This window comes from Schistocerca piceifrons, chromosome X (assembly GCF_021461385.2).
Source record: "Schistocerca piceifrons isolate TAMUIC-IGC-003096 chromosome X, iqSchPice1.1, whole genome shotgun sequence".
In the NCBI taxonomy this organism is placed as follows: domain Eukaryota; kingdom Metazoa; phylum Arthropoda; class Insecta; order Orthoptera; family Acrididae; genus Schistocerca; species Schistocerca piceifrons.
The window spans coordinates 29,871,392-29,877,275 of NC_060149.1; the positions used below are offsets into that span (position 1 = coordinate 29,871,392).

The 5,884-nt window shown below is 49.5% G+C and overlaps 1 pseudogene; it reads left to right on the forward strand.

Annotated features, from left to right (window-relative positions):
• The first annotated feature begins 1,559 nt into the window (after positions 1 to 1,559).
• On the forward strand, positions 1,560 to 1,677 carry LOC124723785 (annotated as a pseudogene).
• Positions 1,678 to 5,884: the final 4,207 nt, after the last annotated feature.

Below are 5,884 nucleotides of genomic sequence, written 5' to 3' on the forward strand. Positions count from 1 at the left end.
CAAGTTTGTGGGTATCCTTCTGTAACACCCTATATACTGTTCGCTCGACTATATCGTAAAGCAATGTCATGTACCTTGAGTAACGTATCCACACAGAAACCGCGGAGATGTGTGGAGCACCACGGACTGTCAGCACGACGACCATTGTTGCAGCTTCCCTTGTCACGGCAACAAAAACAGTCGCGTTGACAGTGGTGCTCCCAACGACAATACGGACACAGAAGTGGACGCACGTCGACTGTTCGTACGAGCCCCACACCTACGTAGAGCACCACAATGGGCGTTTCCGTATATGGAGGCTATGAAGAGAACAGAAGTTTCCAGACTGCATTTGTCATGAATATACTGGCCCAACGACTGTCGTATGGAATGTAATGCCACTGGATACACAACACGATCACTTTTGTTTTGTAGAACCGGTAACTGCGGCCGTTCCACTTTTGACGTGTTAAGGCCGTTGGCTTTCCCCTACCTTTTGAGACCTCTGCCAAGCACTGTACATGGCTTGCAGAGTAGACAAAATATGTAATCGAAAGTATCTGGATATTTATTAGTGGACATTAAATGGGGTGAGTCCACCCTTCGCCTTTATGATTGCTTGAATTCTGCTGGGCAGACTTTCAGTGAAGTGTCTGAGTGTCTGTGGAGAAATGTGAGCCTATTGTTGCTAAAGAGCCGAAAATCAGTGGTGGCGGATACTTGGTGTAGAGCAAAATATACATTACAACTCATCCCGAAGGTGTCTCCATGGGTTCTCATTGCAAATAGAGGCAGACCAGCCATTTAAGGACCGTTATTTTTCACAAACCATTGCCTCACAGATGCTACTTTAAGACACAGTGTGTTGTCATGCTGATGCAAACATCGTTTATGAACTGTTTCTTTATGGAATACTGTACACAAAACTGTGAAATGTGTTCATATCCTTCCAGATTTAGCATTTTCTTATGCGCAATTAAAAGTCCACAGCATGGTCATGAAATGTACCCCCATATCGTAACAGCACCTCCTCCATACTTCACTGCTGGAACTACACATAATTGTAGGTAACGTTCACCAGGCACTCGCCAATCCCAAACATTTCCATTGGTTTCACATTCGTCACTCCAGATCACTTATTTCCAACTGTTCACTGCCCAGTGGAGTCACTCTTTATACCACTTCAAGCGTCAGTTAGTACGGACTACAAAAAATTGTTTGTTATACGGAGCTTCTCGACCATTGAACCTCATTATATTTAACTCTTTGCCCACAGTCATCGTGCTGATGGTAGCTCTTAAGCTAATTTCACACAATTTCTTACGATCACCCTCCACAATGCTCGAGAGTCCCTGTTCGTCAGCATACGAGGTTTGTGTGGTCTTGGATAAGCTGTGTTTGTTCTTTCGAGTGTTCACTTAACTGTCGCATCACCAAAAGTCGGCGTGGCAGCATTAAAAGAGTAGAAATGTCCCTGATGGATTTGTTACTCAATGTCACCGTGCTTTTCTGACTGACCCATAATGATGTTACTGCTTCCCTAATGACAACACAATATCCTCTGCCTCTGTTTACATTAGGGCAACGGCCTTGCCTCAGTGGATACACCGGTTCCCGTGAGATCACCGAAGTTAAGCGCTGTCGGACGTGGTCGGCACTTGGATGGGTGACCATCCAGGCCGTCATGCACTGTTGCCATTTTTCGCGGTGCACTCACCCTCGTTATGCCAATTGAGGAGCTACTGGACCGAATAGTAGCGGCTTCGGTCAAGAATACTATCATAACGACTGGGAGAGCGGTGTGCTGACCCCACGCCCCTCCTATCCGCATCCCCTGAGGATGACACGGCGGTCGGATGGCCCCGATAGCCCACTCGTGACCTGAAGACGGAGTGCTCTGTTTATATTGGGGAGTCCGCCTCTCGTGGCATCTAATGGTAAATTCCGTATTACATGTGTCCCAATTCTTTTAATCACATAGTGTATATACACTCCTGGAAATTGAAATAAGAACACCGTGAATTCATAGTCCCAGGAAGGGGAAACTTTATTGACACATTCCTGGGGTCAGATACATCACATGATCACACTGACAGAACCACAGGCACATAGACACAGGCAACAGAGCATGCACAATGTCGGCACTAGTACAGTGTATATCCACCTTTCGCAGCAATGCAGGCTGCTATTCTCCCATGGAGACGATCGTAGAGATGCTGGATGTAGTCCTGTGGAACAGCTTGCCATGCCATTTCCACCTGGCGCCTCAGTTGGACCAGCGTTCGTGCTGGACGTGCAGACCGCGTGAGACGACGCTTCATCCAGTCCCAAACATGCTCAATGGGGGACAGATCCGGAGATCTTGCTGACCAGGGTAGTTGACTTACACCTTCTAGAGCACGTTGGGTGGCACGGGAAACATGCGGACGTGCATTGTCCTGTTGGAACAGCAAGTTCCCTTGCCGGTCTAGGAATGGTAGAACTATGGGTTCGATGACGGTTTGGATGTACCGTGCACTATTCAGTGTCCCCTCGACGATCACCAGTGGTGTACGGCCAGTGTAGGAGATCGCTCCCCACACCATGATGCCGGGTGTTGGCCCTGTGTGCCTCGGTCGTATGCAGTCCTGATTGTGGCGCTCACCTGCACGGCGCCAAACACGCATACGACCATCATTGGCACCAAGGCAGAAGCGACTCTCATCGCTGAAGACGACACGTCTCCATTCGTCCCTCCATTCACGCCTGTCGCGACACCACTGGAGGCGGGCTGCACGATGTTGGGGCGTGAGCGGAAGACGGCCTAACGGTGTGCGGGACCGTAGCCCAGCTTCATGGAGACGGTTGCGAATGGTCCTCGCCGATACCCCAGGAGCAACAGTGTCCCTAATTTGCTGGGAAGTGGCGGTGCGGTCCCCTACGGCACTGCGTAGGATCCTACGGTCTTGGCGTGCATCCGTGCGTCGCTGCGGTCCGGTCCCAGGTCGATGGGCACGTGCACCTTCCGCCGACCACTGGCGACAACATCGATGTACTGTGGAGACCTCACGCCCCACGTGTTGAGCAATTCGGCGGTACGTCCACCCGGCCTCCCGCATGCCCACTATACGCCCTCGCTCAAAGTCCGTCAACTGCACATACGGTTCACGTCCACGCTGTCGCGGCATGCTACCAGTGTTAAAGACTGCGATGGAGCTCCGTATGCCACGGCAAACTGGCTGACACTGACGGCGGCGGTGCACAAATGCTGCGCAGCTAGCGCCATTCGACGGCCAACACCGCGGTTCCTGGTGTGTCCGCTGTGCCGTGCGTGTGATCATTGCTTGTACAGCCCTCTCGCAGTGTACGGAGCAAGTATGGTGGGTCTGACACACCGGTGTCAATGTGTTCTTTTTTCCATTTCCAGGAGTGTAGATGCAACATTATCTTTCAACAAGACAACGCAAGACAGCATGTGTCCGTGGTCACTTGACCTACCTCGATACGGAGGGTATTCTAATATTGTCCTCACCAGTACATTCTTCAGATCTCTAACAAAGTGAAAACGTATGTTGAGGGTTTATATACACAGAATGAAGCGACGAATGAAAATTTGTACCAACGCTGAGATTCGACCTAGGTGTCCCGCTTGCTAGGCTGATGCGCTAACCGTTACTCGACCCTGGCACAGTGGCTTTGCACAACTACATGGAGTAATCTAGCGCGCCTACTTCCTCAGTCACCTCGGCCCACTTGCGTGGATTGATATTTGGAGTGTGCAGTTGTGCAAAGATTTTGTGCCAGGGTGGTGAAGTGGTTAGCGCGTTTGCCTTGTAATTAGTCTGCTCTCGGTCGTGTTGCGAAGCGGACGTGTGCGGGGCTCTGCCCGGCGGTCCGCGAGCGGGCTGTTATTTACTCGCTCGGGTAGTGGTACTGCAGTGTAAACGGATAACCTCGAACGACGATAGCGCTTTCGTACAGAAGGGCCATGATAAAGTTAACGTTCCATTCCCAGGCGCGCGACCTAAAACACACGAAGTAGAGCGTTTCCTGCATGGAGTAATGCACGTCAATCTGCAGGGACTCCCTAGTAGACATCTTTCGTCGTCTTGCGACGACGGTCAACTGCGGACTTGTTCGGGGTGCTGGCAGGAAGTGTATGTCGCTCTGAATGCCTGCAGATACACCTCGTCCAAATACCACGTGCGGACACAATGCCTACATCTTGACCGACGACGCTGCCTATTACGTATGTTGAGGCAACGAGGAACGTGACGGACACAGACGTTGTTAGGAGTAGGACAAAGCCGATGCGACACCATTCCCCACTATTGCCAAATTTATTCAAGTTGGCGGATCCAAGATACGGCGATAGATATGGGAACCTCGCAGTGGCGCCATGGTGAGAAGTTCAAATTTTGGCTGGAAAATAGATCAAATGGGCTACCTCCACTAACCTAACCCCCTCCCCTCCCCTCCACCCCACTCCCAAGAAAATGGCGGGAAGTTCAAATTTTGATGGGGAGAAAAGGGCACTTGGGCTACCTTCACTAACATAAGTAATCAGACCGCCACCTCTTCCTTGGAATTGGTGGGAAAAGGACTCAGCCTGTGGTAGGCTGCTCGATAAGATGGACGTAAGTCTTTATTTTGCAGGCAGTTTTCATTTAAACAATTTGAGGCAGCAGCCCCATCCAGTGTGTTCACCATGAGGTATGGAGACCAACTTACCTAGTAGACAGTACTTCCACCAGAGGGCTCTGTCGTCCCTCCCATGACGTAATCCAAGATAGCAGTCTGGGGGGGAAATGGCGGTAAAAGAACTTAGCCTGTTCTGGGCTGCTGGATAGGAAGGACTGTACTTTATTTATTTTGGGACAATTTATTTAGCTACAGAAAATTGGAAATTTGTGGTAAGGTCTTATGGGACCACAATCCTGAGGTCATCGGTCGCTAAGCTTATGCACTACTTAATCTAACTTAAACTAATTTACGCTAAGGACAACACACACACCCGTACCCAAGGGAGGACTCAAACCTCCGATCATGGGAGCCAAGCGAAGTGCGGCACGGTGCCTGAGACGGCGCAGCTACTCCGCGTGGCATTTAGCGACGGATTTGACGTAGTATATTTATTACAGTGATACAAACCACTTGCCCTGATGTGCTTGGGGTCACAGTAAATAGTCTGCAGACGTGCAAACTACTTGAAAATTGCGGAAATAATGTAGTACACTGATTTAGACACGAAAACAAGTCTACACTGTCCAAATAATGCAGTACACAGCATACAGACCTGCAACTACTCGTAAATTTCCGAAATAATGAATAGCACAGCCTACAGTCCTGTTCGCAAAATAATGCAACAGACACCTTCACTATGGGTAAAATTGTCAAAATAATGCGTATATAATGCTCTGCAAATACGGTCACAACACTTAAACAGCCGAAAATAATGTAGTGCACAAAGACTCATTGCACATAAAATCGCTTTCGAACTATCGTCAACCGTGTCGTATCAGAGGTCCAACTCGCGCGCACGCGCTGACACCAGATGCTAACCACTGCCGGAGAGATGAACAGAGTGGCGAGAGCAGTTGCTCTCAGCTCAATAGGGCCTACAGCCAGCAGGTGAAAGTCGCGTCTATTTTCGGGTATACAGTTAGAATTCTTTGAGTGTTATACCGACGTCACATGTCTATGTAAATAAGAGCCAAGTCACCCTCTGCAGAGACTTACCTGCCGGTCCAGAGCTGACGTAGCTAAAAGGTTCTCAATGTTATACTGACATCACATGTCTATGTAAATAACAGTTAACTCTCTCTCTGAACGCGTTGTAGAAATCTGTTGCAATGCTTCCCAGGATAGCACAGGGCACATTGTTTCTAGCGATCCTAACAGGACACGCAAGACATGTCAGCCACGC